The following is an 18,815-nucleotide window of genomic DNA, read 5'->3' as shown; positions in this document are numbered from 1 at the left end:
ACCTTGACTACCAACAATGATGGACTATAACCTGGAATTGTGAACCAAATACATTTTTCCTTCCTCCCTTAAGTTGCTTTAGTCAGGGTATTTCATCAGTGGGAAATGAAACCACAAATGGCAAAGAAGTAAGGTCTCTAAATCTTAGTTTATTTATTTGTATAATGTCTGACTTATGTTTTTAAACATTGTGTAAGAGCCTTATATGACTCTAGCAGGTTAACCAAAATCAGAGCACAATAATACTATTTCTTTTCTCTAAATGGTACCTTGGATTCTACAGGATTTCAGGGATGGAACTGGATGTTATTATTCTTTGAGAAATTGTAACTTTTGTCTTGTTTAAAGTTCAGCTCAACTTTGAAGAACATTACTCCACCATTTAATGAAAGGCTTTTGAAATCAAAGGCCCAAGGCTAGGTCTTAGAATGTATCTATCAACTAATGCCAGTACAATTTCTCATTTAGAATTATGAGCTTATGCTATGCCAATGTGAAGTAAGAATGTGGTCTAGAAATGAGAGATTGGTTATTCAATAGCAGCCAGTCACTCTGACAGGCTTACTGCCATGTGGATTTGTCTTTGGAGGGTAGAGCATAAGTTTGTCAGTACACAAGAGTAGCCAATTTTTTGATAGTGCATTTGTCAATCCTAATATACCAGACTTTCCATGAAATCACATTTGCTACTTTTGTTTTCTTCATGATCCACTTATTGGCCTTCATCTTCTTGACACATTCTTGTTGAATTTTTCCCCCAAATATGATCTTTCTAGTTGCATGTGTTACATAACCAGCTAAAGCCATCACTAAAATATTAAACATAATTTTAAGTGATAAATTATAAAATAACATTTTAAAATGTGTTTATAGTATGTGTTCAGACATCTAATATGTTCCTTATATAATTATCAGATCTTTAAAAATCTACATTCTGATTAAGTGTTTGGGTTTTTATAGTACCTGAGCCTGTTCTGCATGCCTGAAGATTCTTTGCAGCTGAAAGATTCCCTAAAACTCTCAAGGTCACCTCAGGCAATGAAACATCGATAGCTGAGAGATCTGTTCAGGCTACATCTTAAACTTCTCAGTTTCCATTGTTACCCCTTCTTTAGGAAGCCCCACCTTCCATTCCTGGGAAAGGACCCTGTTTTCAGAGGACTAGAGAAGACCTTAACTTTATGGTGAAGGATGGTCTAGTCCAGCACTTTAGGGCTTTAGAGTCACTGTGCACAGTTGCTACGAGCAGCAGGCAGGGGCTTACAGTTTAGAAGCTCGGTCTATCATCCCAAAGCCTTCATTTTCTTAACAGTAAAAGCAGAGAAAAGTGAGGTGGTTGAAAATATGTTCAGCCAATTAGTGTATACGAGTATCTAAGATGAAGGGTGATTTTTATCTTTGGTGATATTACTGCCCTAACAAAATAGATATTCCCCTCCCCAAATAAACAGCTTTTCTCTAGTTTCTGTCTTCCATATACACGAGGTAATCCACCGGCTGAAATGTCTGCCCAAGTACTTGTATTTGCAAATCCTTTCCCTGGATCAGCAGCATGAGAAACCTACTCTCCAACCCGATATCAAGCATGGGGGCCATCACACTCTTTCATACCATATATCATTTTTCTTAAATGCTTTTAGACTTTTCTGTTTAAGTCTTCAAAGTTTAGGAGTCAGTGGAATACTGAACTGTAGATTCCCTAGGAGACAACCCTTTATTGTTTTCTCCCTTGAGAAACTTAGGAATCTGGATGTAGAAAGCTTATATTATTTTAATCTCTGACATTGATACATTGGTAAATTAGATTTGGGCTGATATTTTCATTAAATTTTTTTTGCTAATACTGGACAAAGTGCAACCATTTTCTAGCTTAATGAATTTTATTTTTCCACACTGACAACTTTAATGAAAACATCAGACTAACAGATGCACCTCTCTTTGAAAAATAAAATTCAGAGCATGGATTTAATGATACTACTTTGGTAATAATTTTCAGCTATTGCAATTTTAATATACTAACCATGTTGTGTTAATTGAGATTTTATATATTCTCTTTCTCATTATGAAGTTATTATTATTTTCAAGTGAGCTTGGAATTATTTTCAAATACACACACACACACACACACACACACACACACACACACACACAAGGGACAAGTTTGATTGTGTAGGGATGTCAAACCACAAACATGCTACTCTTAGCTCCAGTGGAAGATGTGGCTCTCAGTGACAATTCTCTGTGTCAGAAAGCAGGTAAGCTAACTTACTGGGGTCTTTCTTCTATGCCTTATTGGCAGCTGGCTGCAAAGGAACATCCCACATCATTAAAGAGGAGAGGAGCATAGCTTGCAGCAAATGTCAAGGCTTTTAGTGTCTTTTTCCCCTTCAGATATAAAATGTAATTACAGACGTGAACCTTCTGCTTTAATTAGTTCTTTCATCTGATGGAATGGCAGTGTCATCCTCTGCCCTTTTAAGAACCACATGGTCACAACCTGCCAGCACTCACTTGTACATAATGCAACTCCAAGTCCTTAGGCCTCACACCTGTTTGGAAGGAACACGTAACAAGTGTACTTGTGTCTTTCTTGGTATTGCACTTTCCAACATTGTCTTGTGGCTATCAGAAAGCTTATATTCAAAAGAACTGGCTTTTCTTTTCTCTTCTCTTCTCTTCTCTTCTCTTCTCTTCTCTTCTCTTCTCTTCTCTTCTCTTCTCTTCTCTTCTCTCCTCTCCTCTCCTCTCCTCTCCTCTCCTCTCCTCTCCTTTTCTTTTCTTTTCTTTTCTTTTTATTTTTCTGTTGCTGCAAGGAGCCACCATGGTCAATGAAACTTATAAAGTAAATCATTTAATTGCAACTTATAGTTGCAGAGGGTGAGTCCATGACCATCGTGGCAAGAAACATAAAAGCATGCAGACAGGCATGACTGGAGAAGTACACATTTGATCCCTGAGAGTTCACATCTGATCCCACCTCCATCAACAAGGCCACACCTCCTAATCCTTCTCAAATAACTAGACACAAACCATTCAAATATATGAGCCTATAGGGGTTCATTCTCATTCAAATACAAGAACAAATGTGAGTTATGTTTCAATGACTCCACTCTATAGATCTGACCTTGGAGAAAGTGTGTCCCTGTATGTTAACTGACTTGACACACAAAATTGTTTACATGTGGCAAACTCAACATGATGTTATTTAGTATAGACAATTCTCCAATCCAAAGATTCCACACTCGTGAATTCAAAGTACCACCAACTGTGAATATATACAATAATCACAAATATTTGAGAGGAAAAATAAGAAAATGCATCTATACCAACATCTTACCCCTTCTCCTCAATATCCCATAAGCAACACAATATGATGCCTGTTTCAATATCATCTATGTTGTGTGAGGTGTAGTAAGTCAACCAGAGAGATGCTTTAAAATAAAGCTTACTCACATCAGATGAGCATGGGACCTATGAAATACTGACCCATGCTATTTTTATGAAATGAAGATGTTGGTATCTGTGGTGATTCTGAAATGATCCATGTGCCGCTGCATGCAATCCAGATATGACTATTCACGCATAGTGCAGAGTGGTTAAGTCTGGCCGGGAAACAATACACTTTGCCTGGCACAACTGTAATTTTTGTCGAGAGACCACTTTACACTTAACCTATGCTAATTATCAATAATAAAATACAATTCTTGCTGCAGTCAAGCTATAAAACAAATTTCTTGAGCTTTTTTTTTTTGTATTTTTTTTCCCACCAATGTTCCTAGTGCTTGATGATCACCATTTTAATCTCTAGTTCTGAGTTCAGATTTCTTAGATTCCACATCTGAGCAACACCACGCAGCCCTTGTCTTTCTGTATCAGGCTTATTTCATTAGTTTCATTTGTTCTTGTATTCCAATGGCTTATGCCATTCATGGATCAGAATCATCCATGCGGCCGAGGACAGGATTTCAATCAGGAGCACCAATTAGATTTACCAGCAGGGGGCAGGCTTTAGCCATGAGAAAGGATTAGGTTTACAATGGTTTTCAGAGTGGCAAGCACACACCCACCCCGAGGGGATATATTTTAAGTTCTCAAAATGAACGTGCATATAGGTTTTCTGTGACATAGAGACCCTCAGATGCTATCTTCATAATTCGTTGATATAACAACCAGACTTCTTTTGTTGAAAAAGAAAGAAAAGAATTTTTATCTCAGGAAAGGCAGCTAGCCATGATACAATGAACTGACTATTTTTTGCATTGTGTCCAGCCTTCCTGGGTTTGAGCCTGTGGGAGATGTATGGCACCATGCATGAGTGACATCTTGATGTCTACAAGCATCAGTTTCATTGGTGAGCTGGGAGGTGAAGGGTGGTCCCTACCTCAGGGTACTGCAGAGATAACTCTAGAAGATGGCATGCTATCCATGAGCTACAGGGAGAAAGATGGGGGGGAGAGAGACAGAGAGAGAGAGAGACTAACTAAGCCCCAGCTACTGCTCCTGGACAATGCCTTCCTGCCTGCCTGTTTCCATGTTTCCCACCATTATGGTTATAGATGCACTGTATGCAAGCCCCCATTAAAGATTTTGTTTTAATATATATATATATATGTCTTATTACAAATCCTAGGTAAGAATATGCGTTCAGAAAGCAACAACACTTACTGCAATAACCTTGCTGAGAGTGGATTCATGACACCTTATCACAGGAAGACCCTGCAGCATAAGGGTAAAAGACTTGGGGAGGGGGGCGGTGATGCTCATTCAGACAGTAGAGTTGAGTCTGCAAAAAGAAGGAGCCAGTAGCTGAAGCTCACAGACTGAAAACGGCTAAGAAATTGTTGGGGAAACTGATTGCTTCACTTGGGACTAGAAATAAAATAGGGTGGATAATTTTATGTCCAGAAACATAACTTCGACTCCAGCAGGGGAAGACAGTTTCTGTGTGTCCATCTGGCACATATATCCCAGTGGCATGAGTTGGGAAAGACTCAGCCTGCAGAATCTACTGATGAACTAGGAAGGCTGGACTCAGTGCAAAAGTTAGTTCATTGCATTGTATCTGGCTGTCTTTCCTGGGCTAAAAGTTTTCTTTCTTTTTCAACAAAAGAAGTCTGGTTGTAATATCAATAAATTATCTCTATATAACAGAAAACCTATACTTATGTTTATTTCGAGAACTTAAAATATATCCCCATGGGATAGATGTATGCTTGCTTCTCTGAAGGATACTGTAAGCCTAACCCTTTCTCGTGGCTAAGACAGGATGAACTGAAAGAGGTTCATCTGTAGAGAGATTCAGTCTTGAGCCAGTGGATATAGATTGGGAGGCTTGGGGATCTGAGCTTGGTTGAGCAAAACACAATGTACAGTTTGAGGAGAGAGCCAGGGTGTCATGGTAAGGATAAGTACGGATAAATCTTGTGAGGGAGGTTGTCTATTTATACCTACAACCCAGTATATCAAAGGACTTTTAAATCAAACAGCTTGGTAAATGGGCTTTTGCAGCACACCAACAATTTAGCAAGGGAGCCCCTCTAGTTACTAGGAAAAGTTTGCGTGATTGCTCTATTTCTCTAAATTCCAAGACTCTGTGGAATGCATATTTTGAAGATTTATTTCCTTTTATTTAATATGTATGAGTAATTAGTCTATGTGTGTAAAAGTGCAAGGGGTACATGCCTGGTACTAATGAGGGACAGAAGAGGGCATCAGATCCCCTGGAGCTAGAGCTGCACACAGTTTGTGAGTCACCATGTACTGCTGGGAACTGAGCCTGGATTCTCTGGAAGAGTAACCGGGACTCTTAGCAGAGGTGCCATATCTCAAGCCCTGCAGGAAGTGTAAGTTGAAAAATGTCACTCAGCCAAACAGTGTGGCTTCTAGGGAGCTCCTCCTTTCTCTGTGAGAAGCGTTATACTGGCTTCCTTCCTTCTCAAGGCACACAATTCTCATTCTCCAAGGACATACAATGCATCCGAGTAATGAAGAGTCTGCAATGATGATCATGTGCAATCCCAAGATGTTTAAATCCACCTAAAAGAAGAAACACTCCCCCCACCCATCCATCTAATCCAGAAATCTGTCACCCTTGGCCAAGATTGTACCTTCATTGTTAAAGGCAGTCTATAAGATGCCGTATGGAAAAAGAAAAGGAAATTATCTGAGGGACATGGTAGGAATTGTATCTCGGCAAAATGTCTTTGCCCATTGGCACCTTAAGGTGGTGACAGGAGCTGCTGTCCCCGGAGGGATGTTGTCCGTGGCCTGAAGCCATGCTGTCAACTGAAATCAGCTATGTATAAGACATGCTTAGACACTTTCTGAGTTGCCGTGATTTCTGTGGAGAAATCTTGCAAAACTCATCCTTCTCAATGTTAGATACACACTGGTTCTTAACGCTGTAGCTGTCATGGCATAGTCAGCAAGATTTGTGTATGAGAGGCTTGTTAAACTGCATCAGGCACTCAGTCATGTCTTGGCAGTATTTAGAAATAGTCTCTTGATTTTTTTTCTTCTCTGTGTGTGTGCTCATGTGTGCCTGTGAAGGTTATGTGCATGTATATGTATGTTTGCATGTTCGTGTGTATGCAGACTACAGAACAATGTTGTATGTCTATCTCTGACCACCTTATTTATTTTAGATAGAGCCTATCACTAAACCTGGAATTCATAGATTTTGCTAGCCTGGTTAGTCAATGAGCCCTAGGAATCCCCCTGTTTCTGCTTGCCCAACGCTGGGGTGTCAAACTCAGGTCCTCTTGCTTGTACAGCAAGCACTTCACTGACTGAACCATCGCCCCAGCCAGTCTCTGATCTTTTAAGTGCTGAGATGGCCTGGGCTCTGTTCTGTTCCCCGGATGTACCGTCTTTAAGGTAGGAAAGCACAACTTTCCAGGAAGACGATGTTAATGAGATAAGCTTTCTTCTTAGAGTCTCCTAATGAACTGCAGATGATTTATATTTATAAAGGCTTAGAAATACCTGTGCCTTACAATCACAGGCACAAGATAAATGGATTTATTGTATGCAGTATGACACACACAGGAAGCAGGCAGCTTATTATAAGGATGTCCCAGGTGCCTACTAAAGACTCATGAGGTTTTTCAAGATTATCAACCCAACATCCATATAACACCTTTCTTTTCTTCTCTGTAGCCTGGGCTAATTTGAAAGCAAACTGCAACTATTATTTCACTAGCAAATCAGTGTGCATTAAAAAATGTGTCATTGTTTAATACTACTTTCTACACAATTACTTCATAATCAGCAATGATTCTATAATCCCTAAATATTCATTTGAATACATAATTATTTCATAATCAGCATTGATACTATAATCTTTAAATGATCATCTAATGCCTAAATATCCTGCATCTCATCATGATGGTCCTATCTCTCTTAATGAGATTTCAGATAATTTCTGTTGTCTATTCTCTAAGTGTACTTCTATCTTGTTTCCCCTTACCTCTTATTCATATCCTTCCCTCAACCCCTGCCGATTTGTCTATGTTTCTCATCTCTGTCTTTTGTCTCTCCATCTCTGTCTCTCCTGAAATGTTTTTGAAGGACCTTGCCAGGCCATATGGTATATAAAGTCCCCACGTTCTGGGTTTTCACTAAGCCGATGCCTACACATTTTCTATCAGCTAACTTTTCTGTGACTCAAGTAGCAGTTTCCGCCACTGGGTTGGACTCAACTTCAGTATTCTTTGACTATATCACAGGCAGCTCTGTGTTCTAATCAGAAGACACGTGATATCTGGCCACTTCTCCTTCTTGTGTTATGGACAGCCATCAGATCAGAGTGTCGAGTTCTCATCCCAGTGTGTCCTCATAACATTGGCGTCTGAAGTTTTACAGTATAGTCCCCTGGAAAAGACTGCAAGAAGCATTTGCCTAGCAGTCTGTATATTTAAAGCTGGTTCTGTTTGTAATCCTCCGAGGTCAGGTCAGATGAGGCCAAAGCCATATTTTCTTTGAGTAGCTATAATAATGCTGCGATTTTCTTGCCTTTGGGCATAAATATTGTCAAAAATCTGAAGATCTTAGTGTTTCATTTTGTTTGTTTGTTTGTTTGTTTTCCTTTATCAAGAACTCACTCTTTTCTCTAGCTGTCCAGAGGCCTGGAGAGACCCATGGTGATGCTTTGATATTCCCAGGCATGCAGTGTGTTCTCTCGCAAGGTCTTTCAAACCCTTTGTGTTTTGTTTTAGATTTCAGTAAACTTCCCATGAATTGAAATGTCAATATCTCCTTCTTCTTTAGAGTTTCCATTTGATAAGTTTCCTTTGCCTGGCTTCCAGAGCTGCCATTAACCATTTTCTGTATTTTCCATTTAAATGTTTTATTTAATTTTTTCTAATATGCTGTGATTTTTGTAAACTCTATCCTTTCTTTTCTGAATTGATGTTGCTTTTATTTATAATTCCTATGAATTCTGCCAGTTTCTAGTCTTTCAATTTGAGTTTATGTATTATATTGTATTTTATTTTCATTTCTTAAAGAAATTTAACCTGAATTTGAAATAGTAGGTATAGTTTTTAAAAACTCTTTTGTTGTGAGCTTGTCTTTATGTTTTTGTGTGTGTGATATTACTGTACCCTCTTTTTTCTCTTAATAACTTTGCATGTAATTTGAATGCATTCTTTTATCTGACTGTCTATTTATTATCTATGTATGTATCTATATATCTAAATTGAACAAAATATATACATTTAAAAACATATAATTATTTAGTACATCACACACACACACACACACACACACACACACACACACACACTCCTGGACTAAAGCATTAATTGCAATTTTCCCTGCTTTCCAGAGGTTTTTGTTAACTTGGGGCTAACGTGGCTCAAGTTTTCCCTTGCTGGTTCCTCCTTCCATTCTCTATAAATTCAGATACTGTGGTCTTGTAGCTGCCCTTTGTATCTTGCTCTTGTCAGAAATCCTGTCAAGTACTTTCATGAGTTGTCTGCGGGTGACTGGCTTTGCTCTCCCACTTCCCCTGACCCACTCTACAGATTATTTCTTGAATCACTCAAGACAGTTTCTCACAAAGATAAGCATATGTGGAGAAGGAGTGCCTTCGCCTGTTTACAAAGGAGCAATTTCACAAACTCATCCTGGTCTAGATCATGAATGATCTTTTGAATTTCTTAATTTTAGTGTACTCCTTAGAGAGAGTTGTGTTCGGATCAGAAAGCTCAGCCTTGTGATGCAAAGACCATCTCGGATTGCACTGTGGACTCACTGATTGTCTGGAAGCTGGAACTGACCTGGGTAAATTGATTATTGTCTTTTGGCATCATGTATGGACTATTACTTCAAAAAAAAGATACTAAAAGCTTCCAAGCAAGCCCAGTTTCCAAATATCTCACAGATCATGCGTTCAATCGCCTTCAAAGGATGGGAGAAGATTATTTAAGCTCAGTTGATTTTATTCATATTGACAGTAAGATGAGACCATGTGATAAGAAATTAGGCAATTATTGCTGTGCCTTGTAGGTGAGCTTGCAAAATGGGGCTGGGATTATTTTTAATTTATTGCAGTTTCTTCCTTCCTAAACTGGTCAAGGGAGGTGGAGCCTGTCTTGAAAGTCTGCACTCAGGCTACAAATCACAAAGGACAAGGAAGGGCTTAATATACTTTCATAAGGTTGGTCTCTTGCGAGGACCCTTGGGAATCTTCTCCTTTTTGATCCACGGAAGTTTTACCTTCAGATCCATTCTTATTCACCAAAGCATCCACCAGCCATCAGGATGTGATACAACTGAGATGATCACAAACATTTAGTTGCTCAAGCCAGATGTGCAGGGATGCTAAGTGTCAAATGTTCCTTGATTATCTATTTTGTTGGAGAGAGAAAAGAGTAGAGGTTCATTCTTTGGTAAGAAGTCAGAGTCTTGAGAGGGATGGATAGAGAAGATGCCTCAGTGGTTTAGCATGCTTGCTGCTCTTACTGAAGATAAGCAACCACATGGGGTGGTTCACAACTATCTGTAGTTTCAGCCCAAGGAATCTAATGCCTTCTTCTGCCTCATCAGGTACCCATACTTAAATGTACATACTCACACAGAGATAAACATCATTTAAAAATTAAAACAAGCCAGGGTCTCCATTCAGAAGTAGATGCCTTCTTTGAAACAGTTTGGGAGATTGGCAAGCATCATGCCTGTGTCTCATATACTAGTGATTAATCCTACCAAAAATAAACTATTTCGAATGAAGATTCTTCCCAAACACCCTGTCATCACTTTCGGAGTGGCTGTGGGCAGCATGACACTTTTACATTAATGAGAGTTATTCTGCTGCCCATGAGACTAAGAGGGACGTGTAAGAAAAAGCACTTGCAATTCACAAATACGCTAACAAGGTAATGGAATTCTACAAAGGAACAATATCAAATCCAAGCAACAGAGGCGCATTAGTACACCCAATCAGGACAGGAAACTCTGATAAGCTGCAAAGGAGCTAACCATCCAACCTACATTCTAAACCCCTGTCCCTGACATTTGGGACTAGGAGGCACAAGCTCTCTTGCTGTGCCTGCTGCAATGTCAGTGACATGGCAGTTCTGCTACAGTGAATACCTAATCTACCCAGAGGTCCACTAAGCAAAATAGACCAATTTGCTGATGGTATGCTACAAGCAACGGCCCCACCCACAAACAAAATTCCTCTGGAGGACAGAAAACCCACGGAGGAAATACATTTGTCCAATTTCTTTACAGCTGATCCCTTTGGGACACTGACTTGGGATTATACCTCAGATGACCCAAATGAGATTACCATTAGTAATTTAAAAGAGCCAAGGTAAGCTGAGTCAAATGCCACTGAAGGCACAGTAGACTTTCCTCACTCACCTGAATTCCATGTATCTCTTTAACCTATGTTCTCCTTCCTATTGACCCACTGAACTACAGTTGAATCTTCAAGAAGAGGGTCTTGCATTTATTCCCAAGCATCTGGTTCCTGAGCTTTCTAGTGGAACCCCCAACTATACAGAGTTGTTAGTTTGTGTCTGCTCCATCCCACTAAGCATGAGATCCTCATGTTTTATCCAGGTTGCAGATACTGTGGCCATGGGTGACAGACACTACAGTCACCCATCTAGATGACATCTAGATTACATTTTTTATACATATTCAGAAATTGGATTTTTGGGGTCACATGTTAATTCTGACTTTAATTTTTGACAGCCTTTGCTGCTGGGTGTCATCACAGCTGCGCAGTTTTTCATATCTATTAACAGAGTTCCAATTTCTTCACATCTTTGTCAGCCCTTTGTTTTGGCTAATTTCTTTGGGGAGTTATTCTAATATGTAAACGTTTATATTTTCTTGTTTTGGTTTTCTATTTGTTTTTGTTGGTAGTTTGAGGTTTTGTTTGTTTGTTTGTTTGTTTGTGTGAGAGGAGATCTCAGTGTATGGACATGGCTATCCTAGAACTTCTTATGTAGACTAGGCTGGTCTCAAATTCAATGAGATCTGCCTGCCTGTTTCCCGAGGGCCAGGATTAAAGGCACAGACAACCACATCTCACCCACTGTTCTGATTTTCACTTTGCTAATTAATCCTATTCAATATACTTTCATATGATTATTGGCTGTCTTTGTATCTTTGCAGAAATATCTACTTGAATCCTTTGTCCACTTTAGTTGATTATTATAGTTTATGTTGTAATCACAGTTGTTCTTATGTTTTCTAGACATTGATTACTATCATAAAAAGAACCTACAGAAGAGTAAAGAGTGTATAAAAAAAAGCAAAACTTAATGCCTAATACTATCCATGGTTTCATGCTTTAATCTTCAAAGAAAGAAAGAGAAATCACCACTCATTTTGGAAGAAAGGAAAACCCTGGGACTATTTATCTTTCATTTTGTCGAATTTTTACTTGAGACATTGATTCCTTTCCTTCCTGAAAAAATAGCTAGGTTTATAGATGAACCTTATTTCCAAGAATGCCAAATTTCCACTCCAGAGACATCTCATGAACAAATCTAAAACCATTAAAATTATAGATTTTTTTCTAGGAGTAGTGCTGAAAGTGATGCAAAACAAAACACAAAGCTCCTGATAGCTAAGGCATCCAGGAGAGATTCAGATGAAGTTCTCAGTTCTTTGAGCACATCAAGAGCCATCTTATCAACCTAGAGTGTGCTCCTTTAACTCATGAGGTCTTTCAATCCTCAAGTCATTGAATCAGTAACATTACAGTAGCTGGGAAGATTGGTTTACCCTTAAGAAGAAATCAGACTTAAAGTTTCAGGTTGGTTTGTTTCACCACCACTTGTTGAAGGCTTTGATCTCTTTCAGATTAAGGGGTTTTATGATGGACTTGAGTCCATTGCCTGTAGAGCTATCACATGTGTTTAATTCAACCCAGGTATTTTTAGATGAAGAATCCCAGTCCCAACACTCAGGATGCTCACAAGCAGAAATGCTAGAAAGGAACCTTCAAAACTTGACCTTCAGTCCTAATACCAATCCTCCTTCCTTGAATCACACTTTTTCCAAGCTCAGGACAGAAGCACAACTATCTTGCAGGAGACGAGTAGTAGTTTTTTTACAGGGGTTGGGGGAGAGTCTTGACATTACTGTTGAAAAAGAGAGACTCTTGGGTAAAATTGAGAACTAAGAGACAATTCTCTCAAGGGAAGAACTTACTAGGTGAGATGTTGACCTAAATATGGAGATCATAGTAAAGTCATTCAAATGCCCCTGTTGTTTCAGTGTGTATCATGGATGGAATCCTTCTGAGAATGCAATTGTAGTTAAGACTGAGGATTAAAATTTACACTATCCTTTTCTGATGGCAGTGCCAGGCAGCACATGAGAAAGCTGCACTCTTAATTAGACTATATAGAAATTATTTTGAATAATCTGTATGTAATATAAATTTGATATTTCTCTTATTTTGGGAGCTGGAGGATCTCTTTCAAATTATCACTTGCAGTAACTAGTAGTAAGGAATAGATTGAGTTTGAAGGTATGTGAATGACTTCATTGTAGTTTCATGGTTTGATTCCACCCAAAGATGCACCAATTACTTTCAAGCACTTCTGTGGGATTTAGCCTGAAGTCTGAGAAAAAACTATGATAACATAAAAGACTAAAAATAGAGTCTTAGTTAGTTTGATTAGAACAAATTAATTAGAATAGATTTTCTGGTTTCAGAAATATATAATAAAAGAAAATCTTGGGTTATTTTAGTAGCAAAATGAAGAACTGATTATAACTAGCCTAGATGGGGAAAAAAGATAATTTTTATTTTTGCCATAGTAAAATGAAATTTGTACTTGAAAAAACTCCATGGATAACCTAAAAGAGAACACACAACTGAGTCTATGGTACATTCAAACTCAGGAAACCGAGGCTAAGTAAAGTTATGCCAATGGTGATGAGCACGTGGGAAACACCAGCACTGTGAAAGAAAAAGGACTCCACCTGCTACCTCAAATTTATTTGAATTCAGACATCAAATATTAAATTGGCTCCTGACTGTACCATAATTACATATAGAAAGCAGAAGGGGCAGTGAGATTTGGCTGGAACATAAGAACATGATTAGCCATTGTTTGTTGAATACTCCTACAGGCCATCAATGTTGCCTGACAGAAATCATCTCATTACAGGCACTAGCAAGGGGATTAATAATAGTGATCGTTTTTGTTTTCATTTTGCTTTAAGCTTAGAACAGCTAAGCTTAGAGAGGTTAACAAATACAACCCATGTCAGGAAGATGTATAGAGCCAAACTGGAAACCAACCCCCAACTATTTCATAGCTCATTTAACAGCCAGTTTCCTGGATCAACGAGAGCCCAAGTTTTTAACTTGGTGATGTCCTTTTAAAAACTCAGATGCTATTACTAAACACCCAGCAGTGTTCTGGACCAAAAGTCTAGTTGCAGTCAACCAAGTAGTATTAACTATCTAAAGACCAATACTCAATGTTCAACGACTGTTCTCCAAGCAGAAGTGTTCTGGAAGAGGACATTTTATAGATGGCAAAATTTACAAGTTTTAAAACAATGATTCATAGGAGGGAACTTATAAAGGTTTGTTTATTTACTTTCTAGCAAGCATTGCACAATGGGATATTAAGCTCAGAGGTCACAGAGCTTTTCAGTCAGGGCTGCAGTCACCTGGACCATGTTTAGTTAGGTGGTCAAGTTTCAACATGGAGTCTATGGGGAGGAGATTCCCATTTCGGCCCAGCTGTTGTCAGAGGCCTTATTTCCTGGCTAGTCACTTCCTTCTGGGCTGTTTGAATATCCTCGGGATGTGGCTACTCGCTTGGCTCAGAGTCAGAAAACCAAGAATGATAGCGAAATGGAGTCGCTCTCCTTTTTGACTCCAGCTCTGCAGTTACACTCCCAATTCTGCTCAGAGATCACTTGTGAAATGATCCAGACTCTCTTGGGAAAGCGCCAAGAACAGAATTTAATGTATGTGTTAATTGCCACCATGCTACTTACATGAAGTAAATCTTTTAAAATTATGCCTTTTCAGTCAGTTCTTCCAGGTCATTTATTTTTCTCTACATTATTCACTGGCTTAGAGCTAGAAACATCAACTTCCTCTTTTACAATTGCTTTTTCCCTCAATCATCTTGGTAATAAATCATTTTTGCACATTCATTTGTGTAGACACCAAATACTGCCATCTGGCCTTGAGGATTGGTTATATGGGAATAGTTCGTTTTCTAATATTTAGCAACGACAATTGGTTTATTGTTACCCAACTGGAGAGTAGAGTCTTCTAGAAAGCTGAAGGGTTGGCTCAGTTACACAGGGTCTATTGGTGCTTCCTCTGTTAAGCTGGGCTGAATCATGTAAATCCATGCCTGTAATCCCAAGTATTTGGGAAGCTGAAGCAGGAGGACCACAAATTCAGAAATAGCCTAGGCAACTTACCAGGTCTCTGCCTTAGAGGCACAGCTCCATGCAGAGCCTGTGTGAGATCTGTGGTTCAGTCTCTTGTTCCACCATCAATCAACAGATTCCACAATGAAATCAATATTTCAGGTAACCAGGAGAGAAGGGTCTTTCCCTTTTTGATTTAGGGAAGTTTTATTGCTAATAAGAAATAACTCATAATGAGGCGTCTTCTTGTCTTTCGCCTTCCAAAAACATACCAAAAAAATTACCAACCACTTGGACCAGCACGTCTTAGGAGATGAGAAGTGGTTGATACCTTAAAGGATTTGTTCCTAAAATTACTGCCAGACTCTTGAGAGAAGAAACAGCTCTTCTATCAAATCAATCTTCTGGTAAGTTTGGGGGTATGTCCCTGTTAAATGTCAAGGGGTTGCCTGGCAGTTAGTCATTTCCTGTCCTGCAGTAGTATTTAATTTAACTTTCCCCAGGTCCTGCAAGGCACAGTGTGGATTTGGAACGCACATTGTCCTCTGATCCTTGTTACGTGTTATTTAGAGGAGACATTCTGCAGGTGGAAACTACCCAGGGAGGGCCAAGGAAGTTTTGCTTGGGAGTTTGGTATCGATGCAGACCACTAAAGACAAGGAGCTCCCCCACTCTTTGCATATATGCTGTAGTTTGTTTCCAACCCGTGTCCTCCAAATACATGACTTTTCCACGTGTAGAGCTCAGAACCATTTCTATTTTGATCTAGGACCAGCATCATGATCCTTAATCAGGGTTTATGCACCAGGTTTGCTGCAGCTCCCAATCCTACTTCCTCCCACGCCCTAAAACTGATAGTTACCACTCTGGTTCTGCATCCTGTCAGGGTCAAGTTGCAGTGTAGTTATTTCTCAGAGCTCTTCACAGCACCTGCATGCACACTCTGTCGTAGACCACACGCAGTCAGCATCATCTTCTACTTCCTTCTGCAGGTTTAAACACTGAGCAGCATCATGTCACAACTGGCTGAGGACAGGCATCCTTTGCATTATTCTGGGTGCTGAGTGCTCTTGGCTCGGTGTAACTGCAGCACTTTGGTTTGGTTCTTGTACACAAAGGAAAAGTCATAAGGACAGTTTCCTCCTTCGTGCTGAAGGACATCCTTCGAAACAATGCCTCGTCAAGCTTGGATGAGTAGACATTAAAAAGTCAGGTTTTGCCCTGTCATGCACTGTTAGAGCTCACCAGTTTTCCCTTGTTGCTCTCAAGCGCTTACAGCCGAGGGCAGCAGAGCTTTGTCCTGTGGCCTCTCTGGTGAGTTCCGATGGCGGAGAATACAATGCCCCAGTGTTTGCCCCTTATGCGGTTCATTAGACCTTGAGCAGCTGCTTGTGTCCATTAACAGGCTCTTAAGCAGCAGGTTGGGGAAGCTGTGCCGCTATGAAGCTAACCGTGAGGCTGAGGAGCTAGGAATAGAGAGGGCCACCTGCCAAGATCTGGCATAAATACTGTGTCAAATTGGGGAATATTTGTTTTCAAATCACATAATGTTATTGACTGGTTGTTATAGTTGGTAGGAAGAATACGTATGATGTGTATCTGTGTGTATGTTTACGTGTGTTTGTGTATGTGTGGCTGTGAGTGGGTGTCTGTATCTGTTCGTATGTCAGAGGACAACCTTGGGGGTCATTCCTCAGATGATTTCTGCATTTTGTTTGAGGTAGGGTTTCTCAGTGGTCTGGAACTCCACCAAGTAGATTAGGCCCACTGGCCAGTGAGCTCCAGGTATTCTTCTGTCTCTCCACCTTCTAGCTTGTCATTGATGGGATTAGAAGACTAAACCACCTGTGCAGGCCTTCTGCATGGACTCTAGGCATCTGTGTTCAGGGCCTTAAACTTGCACAGCAACCAACCGTTTTACTGACTGCCATGTCCTCAGCCCTGGAATGGGCCTTTTTATACAAGTTGTATCCAAAACTGTTTAAATGGGCTTCACTGGGTGTGTTCACTGCTGCTGCTGCATCTCACATGTTGATGGGAGTGTCATCTCTAAAATTGACATTCCTATTCCTATCCTTACATGGGCTGAAATAATGGCTTATAAGTCAGATGCACACTTTGTGCATCTGATTCTATCTTAGCCACTAGTTGATAGGATTTCCTGATTGGGAAAATACCATTCAATTATCGCTCGTGTGTGTGTGTGTGTGTGTGTGTGTGTGTGTGTGTGTGCGCGCGCGTGCACCATCCATTCTTGGTATAAAGATGCCAGGGGTGTAAACTTGTATCCCCGTGCTTATATGGTCAATGCTTTATATATATATGGGGAGGGGCTGAACCATATCTCCAGCCCCCATCCTCTCATTTTCTACAAAGCAAAGGAAATAAAATAAGTAAGCCAGAACACCAGATGCAGCTTAAAGCCTACAAATTATTCCCAGACTTGAGCTTCTTTAAGGCTCTATTTTAAGATGCAGTACGTTTTATATTTGTTTCAACAGGAGGGTTAGAGGATTAAAAAATGCTTAATTGATGGAAAGTAGGAGTGGTTACTCCCCCCACCTCCTCTACTCAGCTAAGCTAAAAGGAAAAGCAAGCCCCATTCAATTCTCAGCCAGATCTGGAAGACATTATTGCAGGAGAAAGAAAATCCTTTGAGCATTCATGTTTCTCTATTGCCTACTTTGATAAGTGTATGTGTGTCTAATCCTAATTATTGAGGGATCAACCTTCATATTTACAACTGCTTACAAAAAAAACCCAACAACAACAACCCAACAATAACAACAAAAAACAACCCTGCTGGGAGAGAAGGCCAAGGTATTGCCTCCCTCTTTAAAAAAAAAGGGTTCTGTTAAGGGTATCTTGCCAGACTAGACAGTGGACTTTGTGTGATTCCAAACACAGTCAATAGCATGTGAAATAATAATTATTATTAAATACCATGATTAATTTAATAATTATCTGTTTTACTAATGCAAGTAGCAAAATTGGCCCTATGGTGGTCACCTATGATCCCCACGGCCCCCGCCCCCACCCCTATATCCCCACCTCCCCTACCCAGGGATGAAGGCAACACCTGGCATCCACATCCATTCATTTCCCCAGCAGGAAGCCGTGACCCTGCTAGTGAGGTGTGCTTAAGTCGTGATGACCACACCTGGCAGCAGAGCATCTCTTAGGGATCCGGGCTGAGGAGCCTTCTCTTAGAGTGGCTCTATGCAGCTGGCGCAGCAGAGGGAGCCTGGACTCCAAGGGAGGAGGCTAGGAGCTCAGGTCTCTGCTGCAATCGGAGGATCCCGGGCTGCAGCCGCTGTGTGAAGTTCCCAGCACACACTCCTCGGCTGCTGCTCTGCACTGTCAATTGTGGGTGAGCCAGGACAACAACAAGGAGAGGGATCCCATTTTGCCTTCTTAGAGAAAGGGCTGAGAAATGAGCCGCCCAAGGAATCTGGCAAGGAGAGGAGTGAAAGGCAGATTCCTGCCAGCAGCTAAGTTGTAAAATTGCTTTGGAGGCTACCCAGGGAGCGCGATAGAATTGATAAGAGCAGCGCGCAAGCCGGGTTCCTGAGCAAAGGCATGCCCGGCTGCACTTGAGTCTGGGCGGGCGCAGGAACGCTGCCTGCGCCTCCTGCAACTATCTGTGGCTGGAATAAAGGAAAAGAGCCTAGGAACACAATTGCAAGGGGGATTCCTGGACGGAAAATACATCTACCCTCAAAGGAGGGGAACAACAACCCAGCTGGCCTGTGTGCGTTTTTAGAAGGAGAATCCCTCAGGTATGTTTTCTTTACCTCGCTGAGCTGCTTCATCTGCATGAATCTTAGCCTCTGTCTGTTTCCCACCCCAATGGTTCTTTCTCTCCGCACTTTTGAATCACAGTGCGGTTCTATCCATATAGGGGATACCCCTGTAAAAGCTTGCTTTTCTAGGCTCATAAT

General features: G+C 40.4%; 1 protein-coding gene across 6 annotated transcripts in view; it reads left to right on the top strand.

The window, feature by feature from the left end:
• Unc13c (unc-13 homolog C) overlaps positions 1–18,815 on the top strand; it is a 528,734-nt gene that overhangs the window by 21,009 nt on the left and 488,910 nt on the right. For 3 of the 6 annotated variants that reach the window (XM_006510934.4, XM_006510932.4, XM_006510928.4), the window contains exon 1: positions 17,906–18,653. The exons of 1 other annotated variant lie outside the window; for it this stretch is intronic. The gene's annotated coding sequence lies outside the window, so the exon portion shown is untranslated. Of the gene's footprint in view, positions 1–17,905; positions 18,654–18,815 lie in introns of those variants that run through there. 2 more of the 6 variants (XM_030244179.1, NM_001081153.2) reach the window with 2 other exon arrangements.

The sequence above is a fragment of the Mus musculus genome, chromosome 9 (genome assembly GCF_000001635.26).
Source record: "Mus musculus strain C57BL/6J chromosome 9, GRCm38.p6 C57BL/6J".
NCBI classification, from domain to species: domain Eukaryota; kingdom Metazoa; phylum Chordata; class Mammalia; order Rodentia; family Muridae; genus Mus; species Mus musculus.
Note: the sequence above shows the minus strand (reverse complement) of the source record. Positions and strands in the feature narration are given on the sequence as shown.